We start from the raw sequence: 18539 nt of genomic DNA on the forward strand, positions 1-18539 counted from the left end.
CTAGCTGAGATGTTTTTATTAGACTTAATGGGTTTAAAATTGCGCCATCAAATTGTTAGAAACATTCCTAAGTGCTTATTCTCAGTTCCTGCACCTACCTCATCGCAGACTGCTAACCAGCAGTTCGTAGGCAGGTGCCGGTGTGTGGGCCACACGCTGAGTAGGCCTGCTCATGCCACACACACTCGGGGAGCAGCCCCGCCCCCGCCCCACATGGAGGCACAGCCGGGCAGCGTCCTCACTCTTCTGGTGTGAGACAAAGAAGAACGGCCGTGGATCCCCTCGCCTGTGACCTTGCTCTGAGATCAAACCTCCTCAGGTCTCGGGCTTCTCACCTGTAAAGTGGAGCACGGGCAGAAACGTGGGGTGGGGTAAGCAAGAGCACACCGTCCACTCTCCACGGCGTGGTGAAGACCGGCTGAGGCGGCGGCGCTGGGGGTGGCTGTGGCTGCTGAATCGGGGCTGCTCACAGAGCTCTGTAAGGAGCGCCTTTGGGGGGTCCTGGGAGCAGAGACGGCTGAGACACAGGGTGGCATCTTGCCCAGCCCAGCCTCAGCGGGAGGATCATGTTCGTGAGAGCTCTGTGAGACTGAAGAAGGACACGCATGCTGCCTCTGGGCGCAGACACGGGAGGACACGGAGGGGAGGAGGGTGCTGGGGCGCAGGAGCTGCAGGGACCCGGTGTCTGCAGTTCTGCTAGGCTTCTGCCCCTTCCGGGGCTGCAGAAAGCTCATCTCGTGGGGAACGAAGTCCTCTGCAGCCAAGATGTCCTTTAAGGAACCCAAACGGGGTGCTGTTTGGCTCAGGGCATAGAATGTTCCTTGGAGGCCCACATCTCACGTTGGAGTTCCTGGGTTTGAGCCGGCTCCACTTTTTTTTTTTTTTTTTTTTTTTCAGGCAGAATTAGACAGTGAGAGAGAGAGAGAGAGACAGAGAGAAAGGTCTTCCTTTACTGTTGGTTCACTCCCTAAGTGGCCACTATGGCTGGCGCTGCGCTGATCCGAAGCCAGGAGCCAGGTGCTTCTTCCTGGTCTCCCATGTGGGTGCAGGGCCCAAGCACTTGGGCCATCCTCCACTGCCTTCCCGGGCCACAGCAGAGAGCTGGACTGGAAGAGGAGCAACCGGGAGTAGAACCCCAGGTACTGGCACCACAGGCGGAGGATTAGCCAAGTGAGCTGCAGCGCCAGCCCCGGCTCCACTTCTGATTCCTGCTTCCTGTTAATGTGCACCTGGGACGAAGTAGGGGTGAGTCCTTGGGCCCCTGCCACCCATATGGGAGACCTGAGTTGAGTTCTGGGCTCCTGCCTTTAGCTCTGGTCCTGCCCTGGCTGTTGCAAGCATTTGGGGAGTGAAGATTTGGGAAGATTTCTCTGTCTCTCTCTGGCTTTGCCTTTCAAATAAATAAAAATAAATTTTAAAAAAAGATATATTTTATTTATTTGAAAGACAGAGAGAGAGATTTCCACCTGCTAGTTCACTCCCCAGATTGCTGCAATGACCTGGGTTGGGCACTCCAAAGCCAGGATCCAGGAGCTTCTGCTGGGTCTCCCACATGAGTTGTAGGGACCCAAGCACTTGGGCCATCTTCTGCTGCTTTCCCAGGCCACAGCAGGGAGCTGGATCAGAAGTGGAGCAGCCAGGACTTGAACTGGTTTTCATATGGGATGCTGGCACTGCAAGCGACAGCTTAACCCACTGTATCGCAAAGCTGGCCCCCATCCCTCTGACCTGAGGCCTCACTTTCTGTGTTTTCAGTTAGTTGAAGTCTACACTGACCAGAAAATTCCAGAAATAGATAATTCATAAGTTTTAAAACAACCTTTATTACAGTATATAGTACCTATTACCGTTATAATTGTTCCATTTTATCACTAGTTATTCTTGTTAATCTCTTACTGTACTTAACTTTGTTAACACGCTAAGTATGTTTTGAAGGGCACTTTAAAAAGTTTGTGGAAAGTGGAATTAAAAAAATAAGTTTATTTCGGTGCAAAATTTTTTTGAAATTCATGCATAGTTTTTTTCATACTATGAAAAAACACATTTTTCATGAGCTTTTGGAAGACCCATTGTAAACATGGATTTCAAAACAGTTTACAGGGGCCAGCGTTGTGGCACAGGTGGTTAAGCCACCACCGATGATGCCGGCATCCCATATGAGCACTGGTTCAAGTCACAGCTGCTCCACTTCCTAGGCAGCTCCCTGCTAATGCACCTAAGAAAGCAGCAGAAGATGGCCCAAGTGCTTGGGTCTGTACCCCTCTCGTGGGAGACCTGAATGGAGTTCTGGGCTCCTGGCTGCAGCCTGGCCCAGCCCTGGCCATTGCAGCCATTTGAGGAGTGAACCAACAGAGATCTCTGTCTTCCTCTGTCACTCTTCCTACAAATAAATAAATCTTTTGAAAAGCAACAACAGACAGGGTTTGGAACTATATGCGGTTTCAGGCATCCGTGGGCCAGCTTGTGACACATCCCCTGTGACTGCATACAGTGGACCTGTGGCACTAACCCGGGGAGTGTGTTACCATTAGGAAGGGGAATGTCTAAAAGGGTTCCTTAGGAACACGACAGTGAAAGTGTTCAGATGCCCCAGCTGAGAGGGCTGATGTCCTGCCGCAGCAGATGCTGTAGCTGGTGAGGTTTGATCACAGGCGCCACCGTGAGCTCCTCCACCCCAAGCTGGTAAGACCCGGGGGCATCCACATCGCACTGTTAGTGACAATGAACCCCAAACTGCTGAGCACCCAAAAGCAGGGACATCCCCGGGCGTCTGCAGCGCTTCCCGGGGGGCTCCTCCAGGGCTGTGATCTGCCCCCAGGTGGTGACCTCCGAGCTATCTTGGGATGCTCCAGCTTCCCCTAGGGGCTGCATGAGAGAGCCCAGGAGGTCTGGTGCAGATTGTGATGAGGCCTTAGGAGCAAGCCCCTGCCCTTCTGCCAACTTCCAGAACAGTGCCGCCGCCCACGACTATGTCAGCCATGTTAGCCGGACAGGAAATCTACCCCCACCCCACCCCACCCCCGCCATGGGTGCCTGGAAGCAGCAGCACCTGCACACTTCCTCCCGGGAGGCCACCTGGCGAGACTCAGCCTTACCCTCTTCTGTTCAGGTTGAGGATTTGCAAATGTGGGTTGGATCGTGTCACTCCCCCGCGTTCCCATGGTGCTCACCGCGGTCCACACTCCTGGCGCTAAGCCCGGGTGCTAGTCTTGGAAAGTCAAGTCCAGTCCTGTTGCACAGCCTCTGCCCAAACACTACCTCTGCCTGTCACGTTCCTCCTCTCCTCTCCCTCTGCCCGTGTCTGGCTCCAGAGTCTCCCCTAACTGCCCCCCGACCTCCGCTTTTTCCTACCACCCTGTGGTTTGCTTCGCAGCACATAGTTGCCACCCTCGGTAATGGTTTCTCTGCTGTTGACTGTCTGTCTTCCCACTGGATTGCTAATCTCCTGAGGGCACGGACCAGGGCCATCTTGCCACCCACGACTGTGTACACAGTAGACCTCAGTAATTATTTCTTTCTTTCTTTTTTTTTTTTACAGGCAGAGTGGACAGTGAGAGAGACAGAGAGAAAGGTCTTCCTTTACCGTTGGTTCACCCTCCAATGGCCACTGTGGCCAGCGCACTGCGGCCGGCGCACCGCGCTGATCTGAAGGCAGGAGCCAGGTGCTTCTCCTGGTCTCCCATGGGGTGCAGGGCCCAAGCACTTGGGCCATCCTCCACTGCACTCCCGGGCCACAGAGCAGAGAGCTGGCCTGGAAGAGGGGCAACCGGGACAGAATCCGGCGCCCCAACCGGGACTAGAACCCGGTGTACCGGCGCCGCAGGCGGAGGATTAGCTTATTGAGCCACGGCGCCGGCCAGTAATTATTTCCTGAACGAGGGACTGCGTGCCTGAGAGGAGACTGTGCTATGAGAAGTAACAGGCAATTGTGATGCCGGCGTCCCACATGGGAGCACTGGTTTGAGTCCCGGCTCCACTTTTGATCCAGCTCCCTGCTAATATGCCTGGAAAGGCAGTGGAAGATGGCTCAAGTACTTGGCCCCTGCCACCTGCTTGGGAGACCCAGATGGAATTCTTGGCTCCTGGCTTCAGCCTGGCTCAGCCCTGGGGCGTGACCCAGCAGATGGAAGATCTGTCCGTCTGTTTCTCCCTGTCTTTCAAATAAATAAATCTTAAAAAGAAAAAGAAAAGTAACAGATGGGTATGAATATACATGTCAAGGTCAAGGAACCAGGAGACTGTCTCCCCCCACCTCCCTGGGCCTCCTGCCCTAGCACTGCTATTTAGGATCACACAAACAGGTGACAGGAAAGGGCTGAGATCAGAGAGGGTGCCGCCCCATATTCTGCAGGGGATCGGCTCCGAGTGCCGCTGGGGGACTTCCCTGCGTTCCTGATAATTCACAGTCTGCTGGCAATTCACCAGGGGGTGAGAGCATGTAACTTCAGCCTCCTTGCACGGGAGCTGCTCCGGGAGCTGGTCAAGAGGGTGCCCGGAGGCAGGACGGGAGGGTGGAGGACGCCCAGGCACCACTCCGGCAGTGGCAGCGAAGTCAGCGGCAGCACCGAGGCGCTTCCAGAGCTAATGACTTGGAAGGTACCGGCTTGGCTTCTACACGGTTTCCAGGAAAAATACCCACCCCGACACGATCCCGCCTCACTAACTCAGGGTCTGTCGGTAACACCAGTGGGCCTTTATTTTCAAGGAATTTCCACCTCTTCGATCTCCCTGACCCAGCCACCCTAATCACCAATGCTATGCTCTACACTCAGGGCAAGAACATAGAAAGAGAGTCAGCCAGCTATCTGACATTCCCTCCCGCTGTGCAGGGTGCTCTGTGTACATCATCCCTGGGTGACTCAAGACCTGTGAAGTAGGCATAAGTGGCCGCATCGACGCGGGATGATAATTTACCCAAAACCACAGAGGTATTCGCTGAAAACCCATTAGGAGTTCTTCAGCACCACAGCTTGTGTTTTCAGGCCATAAGGATCCGTGACAAAAGATCTGTAGCTGGATTACATCCATTACGTAATCCGTGATTAAGAGAGATTTCATCAGACAGGATTTAATGTGAATGAACTCAGCCGGCAAGTGGATGTGGAGATCGCAGCCAAGGGTGAAATGAGATTAGAAGCCTTTCGGAGGCATGGAAGTTTCTCCATTGATAAAGAGGTTGAACTACATAATATGTCCCATGAGCAGGGCATGTGCTATATCTGACTCCTTACACACAAGCACCTTTCCCGAATTTTTGTTTTTAAAGATGTATTTATTTATTTGAAAGGCAGAGTTACAGAGAGAGACAGAGAGGTCTTGCATCAGCTGGTTCACTCCCCAAATGGCTGCAATGGCTGGAGCTGGGCCGATCTGAAGCCAGGAGCCAGGAGCTTCCTCCAGGTTTCCCATGCGGGTGCAGGGGGCTCAGGGACTTGGGCCATCCTCTGCTGCTTTCCCAGGTGCAATAGTAGGGAGCTGGACAGGAAGAGGAGCAGCCAGGACTCAAACCGGCACCCATATGGCAACTTTACTCGCTGTACCACAGCGCTGGTCCCTGCTTCCCGAATTCTTGGCTGACCAGCATTATCGTGCTTCCCACTGCCCTCTCCATCACTCCCTTCCTCGCCCAGTATTCTTGCCCACTGCTCAGTCTTCACTGGTCCCCATCCATCGCCCACCTCCCTTTTCTTGCTGCCATCAGCCTGGCTCAGGGGGCAGTGTTTTCCCACCATCTCTTGTTCAGCCTCAGCGCTGGCTCAGTTGAGGATGCTGCTATACTGGTCTAATTAAGATAGCATGGAGGGGCCGCGCTGTGGCTCAGAGGGTTAATGCCCTGGCGTGAAGCGCCAGCATCCTGTGTGGGCCCGGTTTGAGTCCCTATGGCTCCACTTCTGACCCAGCTCTCTGCTATGGCCTGGGAAAGCAGTGGAAGATGGCCCAAGTCCTTGGGCCCCTGTACTCATGTGGGAGACCCAGGAGAAGCTCCTGGCTCCTGGCTCTGTATCAGCTCAGTTCTGGCTGTTGCAGTCATTTGGGGAATGAACCAGCAGATGGAAGACCTCTTTCTCTCTGGCTCTACCTCTCTGTAACTCTGCCTTTCAAATAAATAAATCTTTAAAAAGAGAGAGAGAGACCATGGAATTGTTCTTTTGTTCTAAACCCTCAGTGACTCCTGTAATGCTGTGGCCCTGACCTCTATGCCCTCCCAATCCTGGTCCCAACCCAGCCTCTTTGCCTTTTAACTAATAACCCTGACACATGATTTCTGGTAGTCTCTGTCCTTGCTTTATAAAAAAAAAAAAAAAAAAAAAAAAAAAAAAAAAAAAAAAACAATGGAGAGTGGCTAATTTCCTGTCCAAAGTCCCTCTTGATGGAAAAATACCCTAACTCCACCACAGCCAGCCTGAATTTTCAGCTGTCTTTTCCCCGGCCACAGGGCTGTCTCTACTCTATTAAGCCCGTAAGTCTTGTGAGTCCCTGAGCGTCTGACTGTTGGAGACAGTGGGAGGGTCTTGATCCTTGACCTGTGCCCTGTGCTGGCTGTAAGCTCTAGGAGGTAGTGGTTACCTCCCCAGCCTATGTCAGCACCTAATAGGTCGTCCTTGTCCTGCCTCCCCTACAGACTTGTTGAGAAGACCAAGTGAAGGAGTGACTGTGAAAGCAACCCTTCCTTCCTCTCCTCCTCTCCCCCTCTCTGCCTCCCTAACACACCCACCCTATGCACCAGGCACTGCGTTAGGCATTGGGTGTATTGCTGTCAACCAGGCAGATTGGGTCCTGCCCCTAGAAGGGGTACACAGGGTAGACCAACACTAGCCAGTAGCGCATTCTGAGAGACAGAAAGAGGACAGCCGCCAGTCACACCTGGTACCGAGCACTAGAACTGGAGCTAGTGAGGGTCTGGATCACTGATTTTATTCGATTGCAATTAGCTCGGATTTAAACAAGCACTTGGGGCTGGTGACTACTATACTTGATGGTCCAGGCCTAGGCATCTAGTGGGTAGGGGAGGCATTAAGATACAACTATGCACCATGGACCAAGGGCTGCTCAATGACAGGCCTCGCAGACAAAGGCGGTCACAAGGGTTGTCACGGCTCTGGAAAGCTCCCATCGCCTGGTGTTTTTACAGAACCAGTGCTCTATTGTTATATAACACACATCTCACTGTGTTACACCTGCCCACAGGATGCAGAACAGAGACATCTGTACAGGTCTGTAGCTGAGAGCAATAGGCTATGCAGAGCAGCCTGTGTGTGGTAGGCTGTCCCATCTGGGTTTATGTAAGTACACTCCACGTCTACACACAGTACAACTGGCTAATCACACCTTTCTCAGAATGTATCTCAACTGTGAATAAGATCAAACACAGGGGTTGGTGCTGTGGCACAGTAGGTTAAGCCGTAGCTTGTGGTGCCGGTTTCCCATGTTGGACAAGAGTGCCAGTTCAAGTCCTGGCTGCTCCACTTCCACCTCCAGCTGCCTGATGATGCTCCCAGGAAAGCAGCAGAAGATGGGCTTGGGCCCAGCCACCCACGTGGGACACCTGGATGGAGTTCCTGGCTCCTGGCTTCAGTCTGGCCCAGCCCACGCTGTTGCAGCCACTTGGAGAGTGAGCCAGTGGATGGAAGATCTCTCTGTCTCTGTCACTCCCTTCCACCCCTGCCATCATTCTGCCTGTCAAATAGATAAATAAATCTCTTTTTTTCAAGATTCATTTATTTATTTGGGAGTCAGAGTTACAGAAAGAGAAAAAGAGAGGGGGAAAGAAAAAGAGAGAGGGAGAGGAAGAGAGAGAGAGAGAGAGAGAGAGAGAGAGGTATCTTCCATCCACTGGTTCACTTCCCAAATGGCCCCATTTTCTGCTGCTTTCCCATGCACATGAGCAGGGAGCTGGATCAGAAGTGGAACAGCCAGGACTCACACTGACAGCCATATGGGATGCCAGTGTCTGAGGCGGTGGCTTTACCTGCTATGCCACAGCGCTGGCTCCTAAATCATTTTTTAAAAGCAAAACACAGAATTACCCTGTGATTCAGCAATTCACTTCTGGGTACAGCTCCCAAAACCGAAAGTAAATATTCAGGCAAATAACTCGCACACAAATGCTCACAGCAGCGAAAGGCTGAAACAACCCAAGTGCCAGTGAATGGGCTAGGGAATGTGACACAGCCACACAATGGTGCCACATGGGCAGCTTGGCTTTCCTCACTATTCTCAGTTCTGTGCAGAGGGCCAACAGGCAGAGGGGCTGGGGTGGCCAGATGGGCAGCAGGCCGGAGTGACGGCCAAGTGTCCCCTGCCACCTGAATGGTGCTTCACGCTTGATAAAAAGCTTCCACTGATTTCTCGTTAGATTTGCACAACCACCTGTGGATCAGCCAGGCCAGTGGGCCCCCTCCTCACCTCACAAGATGAGTCCCAGAGACACAGGGTCATCCATCGAGAGCTAGGACCCCCCCCCCGCACCTGCACCCCAAACTCAGAGCTATTGCTCGTCTTGATGCCTCCTGGAGCACACCCCCACACCAAGAATCCCTCTGCTCTCAGAGAGCACTTTTCCTGAATGCCAGAGAGGGGGTGGCAGGGTCACGGGGGTTTCCCATGTGAACAAGCTGTCCTTGGCCTTGGAAAGACAAGACGATAAAGTCTGCTGGACGGAACCAGCATGGGGAATCCCAGGTTGGCCAGGCCTACCCCTGGTCCCCAGTGGCCCTGCTCCCACTTCCCTGGGTGCCTGCCAAGGGTCTCAGCGGCGCCACTGGTGCTGAACTCTGGGAGAGGTCCCGGGCTGGCTGCAGAGAGCTGAGCCAATCCCCATGGCTGCCAAGCTGCCCAGGGACACACAGCGGGTCCTCTCAAAGTTGCTGGGGTCTGGAAGGTCAAGGCAGAGAGCAGCAGAGGGAGGCCAGATACTGCCCTTGACCTGAGCTAGCCCTGGCTTGCCCCAGATCCCCTGAGGTGGACCCTACAACTGGACCTTTGCCCTTGGCTCTCACCTGGCACAGAAAGTGCCAACCTGGAAGCAGCACTGTTTGCCTATCTGGACATCCTCTAAATTTGCCTCATGCAGCTGCAGGGGTCAGAGGTGAGAGGTCGTGGGTCAGATCCCCTAGACACAGGGCCCACAGGTCCTCTGCTGCAGGGCCCGTGGTCTCCAGGCAGAGTAGCTGCCCTGCCCCCAGCTGACCTTGTGCTCCACCTGCAGCAGCCTTAGGAGCAGGGAGGGGAGGGTGTGGGGAGAGGAGTCATTCGTGACCTGCAAGGTGTCCCCTCCCCCCTCAGCCTCTGCGCCTTCCCCTGAGCAGTGAGGTCCCTGGGCCCCTCCTGTCCCTGGAATTCTCCACCTGGGCATCCACACTCCCCGCTTCCTTCTTGTGATAGGGAGAGAGCCACCCTCCTGGGGTCGGAGGTGGGGGGGCACCAGGCAGGCTTTGCTGCATCACCTGTCAGTGTGCCCACCTCTGGCCCTAAGCCCAGGCCACCGCTCAGTGCCACCACCCACGAATCACACACACCTGCCTGGTCCTGAGGCTTAATGATTAGCACGGCTGGAGGGGTCAACAGCCCCTGGGCCTGCAGGCCAGAGTACTCTTTTTTTTTTTTTAATAGTTTTTTAAATTGATTTATTTGAAAGACAGAGTGATTGATAGAGAGCATTCTTCTATCCACAGGTTCACTCCCCAAATGGCTGCAACAGCCAGGGCAAGTCCAAGCTGAAGTCAGGAGCCTGGAGCTCCATCCAGGTCTCCCACAAGGGTGGCAGGAGCCCAGGTACTTGGGCCATCCTCCACTGCCTTCCCAGGCCCCTTAGCAGGAAGCTGGATTGGAAGCGGAGCAGCAGGGACTGGAATTGGCGTTCCAGTATGGGATGCTGGTGTTGCATAGCTTAGCTCACTGTCCCACAATGCCTGTCCCTAAGAGCCGGGGGCTTATATACAAAGCACTTGCACATGCATTTCTTACATCCAAGTTTGGCGAGAGGCCTCATCTCTGTCTTGGTTGGATAAAGAAACAGAGTAGGAAACAGGCAGCCCAGGAGAGCTCCTCCAGTGCTCAGATCCCCAAGTCCACATGCACGCTCCTTGTCTACACCCCTGGCTGCCAACACCTGTCCTTGGGTCTGTGCTGGGTACACTGGCAATCAAGGACCTTGCTTTCCAAGATGCTGACTCATGAGCACGGCTGGAGGGGGCGGGCCCAGACAAAAGGCTTCTCTCTTCTGCTGCCCTCGAACCTGCTCCAGAACCTGGATCCCAAGATTGCCCTCGTCTCCCAACTTCGGCCATGGTCGGTGGAGTCTCTATGTTCATGCTGGGCCCCGATGCAGAGTCCTAGTCTTTCCTCGTCAGGTGTCACCAAACACCTTAGGTCTCTGTGCTGCTACCTCGAGACCTGCCAAGGTCAGGGTCCTCCTCCCTCAACGTGCTTTCCAGTCACTGCCCCTTGCCTCTTCCCACAGGTGCACACACCTGGGCCTGGGGTACCCTGATGAACCTGCTCCCCTGCCCTATCAGGGCATCACCCTCTGTCTCCACTGTACCTATTGCTCCACAGGAAGGGTGGCTTGTGTGAGCCGCCAACAACCAAAGGCACTGAAGACACCGCACAGATCCTGGAACAGAGGTCTCCAGGTGATCAGGACGCCCACATGGACTTGGGAAATGCTGCCACCTGCCACACTCCACTTCCCTCCCACAGCACTGACCTAGTTTACACAGCTGCCTTCGGTGCCTTGGGCCCTCTCTGCTCCACCTGTCCCCAACATGTGGCACCCAACTGGTTGTCCGTGTTTGGATAGACCTAGCCGTGAAGCATGGGCATTCACACTGCACTCCAGGTCCCCAGAGGGGAAGTGGAGGCTATGCTGGGGCAGAGAGACCCTTTGGTGAGGGGATCCAGCTCCACATTGGCTCCAGCTCACTCTGCAGAGCTGTGTGGCCAGGCCATCACTCCCTTACCTCCCAAAGCTGGTTACTGTCCTTGCAAGGGCCCAAAGCCAGCAGGAGCAGCTGCCACACTGCCCCGGAAGCCCCCAGGGACTGTGGCTGAGAAGGGACTCCTGGAGGCTATGGCTTCAACCAGGGGAGCAAGGTGCCCCCTCCCAGCTGTGGCCAAGGGGACAGAAGACACAGGAAGGGAGGAGTTAATGTCATACTTGACCCAAGTGTCCCTTGGGCACAAGGCTCCCTTGGCAAGAGCCCTGGAGCCTCCTGATGACAAGGCAATGACTGTGCCCCTGCGGAGCTCTTACCAGCAGGGACGATAGAAGCCGTGGCTCCTTGCCCAGCTTGGTGAGTGCCACGTTGCTGCTGGAGCTCAGGGGCAGGCGCATCTCAGAGGCAACACTCAGCTTGGCTCCTTGGGGATGAGGGGGAGTTTGTCAGCTGGACAGCTGGAGAGGAAGAGGGTTGGCTTGGCTCAGCCTGGTTTCTGTGGCTCCAACACCTGTTGTGAAGAATAGGAGTCGATTATGAAGAACAGGCATGCATTTGGCTCATGGCTCTGCAGGCTGGGAAGTCCCAGAGCCTGGCCGACATCTACTTACCATCTGGTGGTGGCCTTGGTGCTGCGTCATCCTATGCGAAGACAGAGCAGCCGGGCGTCTGCCCAGGTCTCACTTCCTCTTCTTGTAGTCACCAGTCCCACGGCGGTGCCCTCATCTAACCCGAAACAGCTCGCAAAGGCCCAGCTCCAGATACCTTCAATAGATGGATTTGGGATTAAGCTTCCAACAATGAGATTTGGGGCACACAGTCAAACCCCAGCAGCGTCAGGCACAGGGGATGCTGCAAGTGAGGCGCAGAAAGACCGTGGGGCCCCGGATCTGCCCTTGCACAGTCGCCTGATGGGGAGAAAACACAGGCAATAATTTTCACTCATCGGGAGTCACATCCTGCGTGCTGCCGGCATGGAGAGCGGCACACTGGGCAGCAGGAGCGGGGGCAGGCGGGGAGCCAAGAATAAATCAATCTCTGGCCGAGAGACATCCAGTCTGGCTGGGAAACGAGGAGAAAACAAGTAGCTGAAGGTCATGGAATTTTATCCAGAGATGGAAAGTTCCAGAAGACCTGGCCCAAGTCTTTCTTTCTAAACATGGAGACCCAGGAGGTGGCGTGAGGGGATGGCATGGTAGAGCAGTACCACATCAAAGTGCAGGTTCAAATCTCACACCAAGTCCGGCTCCCTGCTAATGGCCTGGGGAGGCAGCCAGGGATGGCCCAAGTACTTGGGCCCCTGCCACTCCTGTGGGAGACCTGAATGGAGTTCCTGGCACCTGGCTACAGCCTGCCCCAGCCCTGGTGGTTGTGCCCATTTGGGAGTGAACCAGCAGATTACAGATCTCCATCTGTCTCTATCTCTCTGTGTCACCCTAAGAGGTAGACGTCTAAGACAGAAGGCCGGCTGGGAGGAGAGCCAGATCAGACTCAGGTCTTCAGAGTTCTGTCCCAAGTTCCTTCCCCTGTGCCAGGTGTGGGTGTCACCATGACAAGGAGGCAAAGGGGAAGACTTGCAGCTGGGTGGCATGGGGGTGAGGCACCTGGAGGCTGGTCCTGGAAGGCCACCAGTGGGTGTGGGACCCGGATATGGGTGAGCCCAGAGGACCTAGACAGAGAGGGCCCAGCTGGAGCCAGGGCTTGGACACTAGCATGAGCCAGTCCCCACACTAACCTTCTAAGAGGCTGATACTTTATTTCTAAGCAATGACAAAATGAGGAGACCTTGAAAGGCCCTGTGGGATCAGAGCCATGGTTGCTTGGTTGCTTGCTTGCTTCCTTCCTCTTTCTCTCTTTCTTGGCAGAGTGACAGAGAGGGAGAGACTGAGAGAATTTCCATCTGCTGCTTCACTTCCCAAATATCTGCAACCACTGGGGCTGGGCCAAGCTGAAGCCAGGAGCCAGGAACTCCATCCCGGTTTCCTATGTGGGTGGCAGGAACCCAAGGACTTGGGCCATCGTCTGCTGCTTTCCCAGACACATTAGCCAGGGGCAGCCAAGAACTTGAACTGGCACTCTGATATGGGATGCTAGTGTCACAGGTTGCGGTTTAACCCACAATGCTGGCCCCAGAGCCATGTTTTTGAGACAACTCTGGGACACACAGTGTGTGGGGTGATGGAGACACAGAGCACAGGGAGGGAGCCCACTGAAACCACAAGATTTGGGTAAAATGAGATGCACGGGATACTGGTGGCTTTGAGGTCATACAAACAAGATGGAAGGACTGGGCAGTGGGAAGAGACTGCTGGGGACCAGCTAAGCACTGCAAGGAGGAGCAAACAGCTCCAACTGAGGACTCCAATTGCCACCCACCCCGTCGCTGGCCCTTCCAAATACGCACCCCCACTCAGGCGCCAGGCCACCCTTCCAGGCAAATGCAGAGTTGATGATTCTGGCTTTGAGAGCTGCCCAGTGCTTTTCCGGCTTGGCTCAAGCCATCCTACCCCTAGAGTATCATCTGTTCATGAACTCCTCTTCCTGCCTGTAAACCCACTCCCCAAGAGTCAGCCCTCATACCCCCCAGTGACGTGACTGCACCAGCCGCTGCCCGTGGCCCTGTGGTGCTCCCAGTCCTGACCAGCTCCATGCTCTTTCCCTACTCTTCTGGGCACATGTAGACTTTTTCCCGCCCCCTGCCTGGTGGGAGCTCTGGGAAATCTGCAGCCTTTGGAGAGAAGAAAGTATGCTGAATAAGAGGCAGAGATGGTTGTCCACACCTGCAGGGTCTGACCGTACTGCCAGCCTGGGTTCACAAATGACTGCAAGGCAGAGTGTTGGGAAGAGATGGGATAGGTAGCAGGTGCAAAACCTATCAGGGCCGGCGCCGCAGCTCAACAGGCTAATCCTCCGCCTTGCGGCGCTGGCACACCAGGTTCTAGTCCCGGTTGGGGCGCCCGATTCTGTCCCGGTTGCCCCTCTCCCAGGTCAGCTCTCTGCTGTGGCCAGGGAGTGCAGTGGAGGATGGCCCAGGTGCTTGGGCCCTGCACCCCATGGGAGACCAGGAGAAGTACCTGGCTCCTGCCTTCAGATCAGCGCGGTGTGCCGGCCGCAGCGCGCTGGTCACGGTGGCCATTGGAGGGTGAACCAACGGCAAGGGAAGACCTTTCTCTCTGTCTCTCTCTCACTGTCCACTCTGCCTGTCAAAAAAAAAAAAAAAAAAAACACTATCAAATGAGGAGATTGCTCCTAGCTGAAAGGAGGGGAGGGAGGGGGAGAGAGAGAGGATAGGATGGGTGGGAAGGAGGGAGGGAGGGAGAAGGAAAAAGAAAAACACCCATGAGAGATCAGGTTCAGAACGCTTCCTCTGTAAAGTTGGAGTATATTCAACTTTGCAGGCCAGGCAGCCTCTGTCGCAAACACACAACTACACAACTCAGCCAACGCAACTTGAAAGCACCCGTAGATGATCAATACACAAATATGCCTGGCTGGACTCCCATACGCTTTATTGACAGAAAAAAATGGAGGCCAGATTTGCTGTGTGGGCTGCAGTTTGCCGACTGCTGGTCTAGGGCTGTGTGTTCGTGTCTGCCTTTCTGGTGACTACTGATGGAGGCTCCCGTGTCTGTGAAAGTCCCCGTTAGCCTGCAGATGTCAGAGAAGAGATCATTCCAAAAGATGCTCTGGGGATGTCAGGTTCTAGCCAACCTCTGATCGTATTCTAACACTTACTTACATAGCTCCCCTGAGCTCAAGCAGTTCAGCCTTCAAAGTCTTAGGTTGTTGTTTTAAGATTTATGCACTGGGGGACCGGCGCTGTGGCAAAGCTGGTTAAAGCCCTGGCCTGCAGTGCCGGCATCTCATATGGGCGCTGGATGGAATCCCAGCTGCTCCACTTCTCATCCAACTCTCTGCTGTGGCCTGGGAAAGCGGAAGATGGCCCAAGTCCTTGGGCCCCTGCACCAGTGTGGGAGACCCGGAGGAAGCTCCTGGCTCCTGGCTTCAGATTGGGGCAGCTCCAGCTATTGTGGCCATCTGGGGAGTGAACCAGCAGATGGAAGACCTCTCTCTCTCTCTCTCTCTCTCTCTCTCTCTCTGCCTCTCCTTCTCTCGCTGTATAACTCTGACTTTCAAATAAATAATAATTTAAAAAATTGTATGTATTGGGCCAGCACTGTGTTGTAGCAGGTAAAGTCCTTGGGCCCTTGCACTCTTGTGGGAGACCCAGAAGAAGCCCTTGGCTCCTGGCTTTGGATCAGCCCAGTCCTGGCCATTGTGGCCATTTGGGGAGTGAACCAGTGAGCGGAAGGTCTCCTTCTCTTTCTCTCTTTCTCTGTAACTCTACCTTTTGGATACATCGATCTTTTTTAAAAAAAGAAAGAGGGATAAGACATCAACATGAGTTCTGCTAAAAATAAAGATGTATGTATTTATTTGAAGGAGAAAGTGACAGGGGAAGAGAGAGAGAGAGAGAGAGAGAGAGAAAGAAAGAGAGGAGAGATACCGTCCATCCACTGGTTCACTTCCCAAATGTCTTCAGCAGCCAGGGCTGGACCAGGTTGAAGCCAGGAGCCAGGAACTCCATCCAGGTCTCCCACACGGGTGGCAAGGACCCAAGTACCTGAGCCATCCCCTGCTGTCTCCCAGGGTGCACATCATCAGGAAGCTGGAAGTGGGAACACAGCCAGGACTTGAACCCAGGCACTCTGATATGGGGCGTGAGCATTGCAAGCAGAGGCTTATCCTGCCATGTCTCAGGGTCTACCACCACTACCCCCCCGCCCTGCCGTGGCTTTATAAGGACAGGAAAAGGAGCAGACACACACATAGACACAGGCGCTCCCGGTCTCCTGCCACGTCTTGTCCTGTGCAGGCTCAGTCTCCTGCCAACGAGGTTGCTGCCAGGTGAGACCCCTGGACCTTGCACATCCACAACCATGAACCAAAATAAACCTTTTTTCTGGATAAATTTAGCGTGCCTCAGCTATTTCCTTATACTAACAGGAAACTGACACACCCTGTTATCGTAACTCTGTTCTCCAAATTCCCCCCGGGGCCAGCTTCACTATCCTGCTGATTCCCTCATTACAGAGATAAGTAAGCCTCCAACCATGTCTGTCTTTAAAAACAAAAACTCTCAGTAAGAGACTGAAATGGGAGATGATCAGGGAAGGCTTCTTGGAGACAGCAGCATTTGAGAAGGGCTGGAAGGCTGCGAAGGTGGGCTGGCCTGGAGGACAGGCGCAGGTGCTCCAGGGCGGCTTGGGGCTGGAACAGGACATGAGTACGTCCAGCGGAGACCCTCCTCCAGGGGACAGCGGCTCAGGGACCACAGTCCATTCCCACAGCCCCGCGTGGTCTCCTGCCTGGGGTCTGCCTTACTCAGGGCTGACGGGGAGGCAGCCGAGGGAGGTGGCACTCGGAGGGCAGGGAAGAGGGGTGGGCTCACAGCTGCAGCACCACTGCCCTCTGTGTGGTCCTCAGTACACCGCTGGGCCTCTGGACAGCTTGTCCTCTTCTGCAGATGAAGTGAATGATAACTGTGGAACTCACAGACTCAAGGCCCCTGGGTGGGGGGCTCACTTTCCCAGGTCAATCCCCCAGCTTTGTGCCCCCGCCCTAAGCCACCCTGGCTTAGGCTGTGCTTCAGCCACCTGCTCCCCACTGGAGACAGGTGGCTCCGAGGCACCCAGAAGGAACCTGGCCACTTTGATGATCGTTCCCTGGTTCTGGCCACAAACAACGGCTGAGGCCTGATGCAATATTTTCCCAGGTAACTGCACAGAGTGCAGGGAAGGCAGGACAGCCCCATTGCGCGGGCGGTCACGCTGCAGTTCAGAGGGCACGGAGACACAGTCACCCACCACGTCATCAGTCAGGACGGGGCCTGAGCGCCGCGCCCTGGGCTGTTATGAGCACAGCCTCCCCCTCCTCCTAGCAGCTTCTGAGTCCAGGGGGCTGTGCAGAGGCCCCGGGGGCAGTACTAGGTGCGTGTCATCACACGGATGACGGCTGTAAGTCAAACAGCCTCCTCGGCCACTTCGAGTCTGTGCCAATACAATTCTGACGAGTCTGGGGTGGGGGTGGGGGTGGGGATGAAGCCCTTACACCTGACACCTCCACAACCACGAATCCAAATCGACTTCTCCGAGAGGCAGCTGCGTCTCCAGCTGTGCGGACGGAGCCCAGACAGCAGCGCTGCGTCCACCCGATAGCCCTGGACGTCCCCTCTGCCCACTCACATTCTGATTCGCTGGCCCTGGTGGTACCACAAGCTGAGCTCCGAAGGGAACGCTGGTCCCGCCTGTGACGGGGACTTGTTGATTTGTTCCTTGGGCTTCCTGCCAATCAAGGCTAACTCCCAGACACCCAAAGCCCCCCTCTAGGCAGGCTCGGCCCCTGGCCGTCTGCCACTCCAAGGACGTGAACTTAGGTCCCTGAGCCATTTATCGGGCTGCGGGGCCGCGTCACAAAGGACACACGAGCAGCCAGGGAGGTCACCGCAACGCTGGGCTTGCAACGGGCTGCCCAGCCTTGCTCCAAGCCTGGGGGATTAGGCAAGAGTCCCGCGGCTCTTCCCGGCGGCTTCTGACGGCTGCCCCTTCCGAGAGGGCGAGTATGGCAGCAACGTGGGCTTCTCGCCATCCCACAAACATTCCACAGCCCCTTTTACGGCCCTGGCATTCATGGAAAATCCCTGCAAATCCTTCTGAAGGTTTCCTTAAGAAACAACTCATGACAGGGCAGGCATTTGGCCTAGCAGTTAAGACACCCACGTCCCACATCCAAGGGCCTGGATCTGGTTTCTGGCTCGGGCTCCTAACTCCAGCTTCCTGCTGATGCACACCCTGGGAGGCAGCATGCGATGGCTCAACTAATTGGGTCCCAGCCACCCACGTGGGAGATCTGGATGGAGTTGCCAGCTTTGAACTTTAGCTGCTGTGGGCATTTGGAAAGTGAACCAGTGGATGGAAACTATCTTGCTGTCTCTGTCAAATAAATAAATAAACACACTTGATCTTGGCCAAAAGGCTGAGAAGCAATGGCAAATAAGTTATTTATTTATTTATTTATTTATTTAAAGATCTATTTTATGTAATTGAAAGACAGAGTTACAGAGAGAGGTAGAGACAGAGAGAGGTCTTCCTTCCATTAGTTCACTCCCCAGATGGCCTCAACAGCCGGAGCTGAACCTATCCGAAGCCAGGAACCAGGAGCTTCTTCCAGGTCTCCCACGTGGGTGCAGGGGCCCAAGGACTTGGTTCATCTTCTACTGCTTTCCCAGGCCATAACAGAGAGCTTAATCAGAAGAAGAGCAGCCGGGACTAGAACTGATACCCATATGGGATGCTGGCGCTTCAGGCCAGGGCTTTAACCCACTGCGCCACCGCACCAGCCCCAGTAAATAAATAATTTAAACAAGCAAAACAAATCATGAGATGGCAACTCCACTCATATTTATATATATTTTATATATATATAAACACACACACACATACACACATGAAAGAAACGAATATGTATGCCCACGAAACATATGTAGAACAGTCAGGGTGGGGCAAGTATTGTGGGACAGCCCATTAGGCTGAGGCTTGGGAC

General features: G+C 54.6%; 1 long non-coding RNA gene across 3 annotated transcripts; it reads right to left on the reverse strand.

The window, feature by feature from the left end:
- On the reverse strand, positions 1–17937 carry LOC103352296 (uncharacterized). 3 transcript variants are annotated; one of them, XR_007914318.2, is made up of 4 exons: positions 17183–17937; positions 11549–11702; positions 11255–11448; positions 1–335 (listed from the first exon to the last, which is right to left on the reverse strand). It is a non-coding gene; the product is annotated as an uncharacterized lncRNA (long non-coding RNA). The 3 variants fall into 3 exon arrangements; XR_011386921.1 differs by lacking the exon at positions 17183–17937 and adding an exon at positions 11846–12110; XR_011386920.1 differs by lacking the exon at positions 17183–17937 and having other exon boundaries at positions 11549–12104.
- Between the last annotated feature and the right edge of the window lie 602 nt (positions 17938–18539).

Source organism: Oryctolagus cuniculus, chromosome 1 (assembly GCF_964237555.1).
Source record: "Oryctolagus cuniculus chromosome 1, mOryCun1.1, whole genome shotgun sequence".
Classification (NCBI taxonomy): Eukaryota; Metazoa; Chordata; class Mammalia; order Lagomorpha; family Leporidae; genus Oryctolagus; species Oryctolagus cuniculus.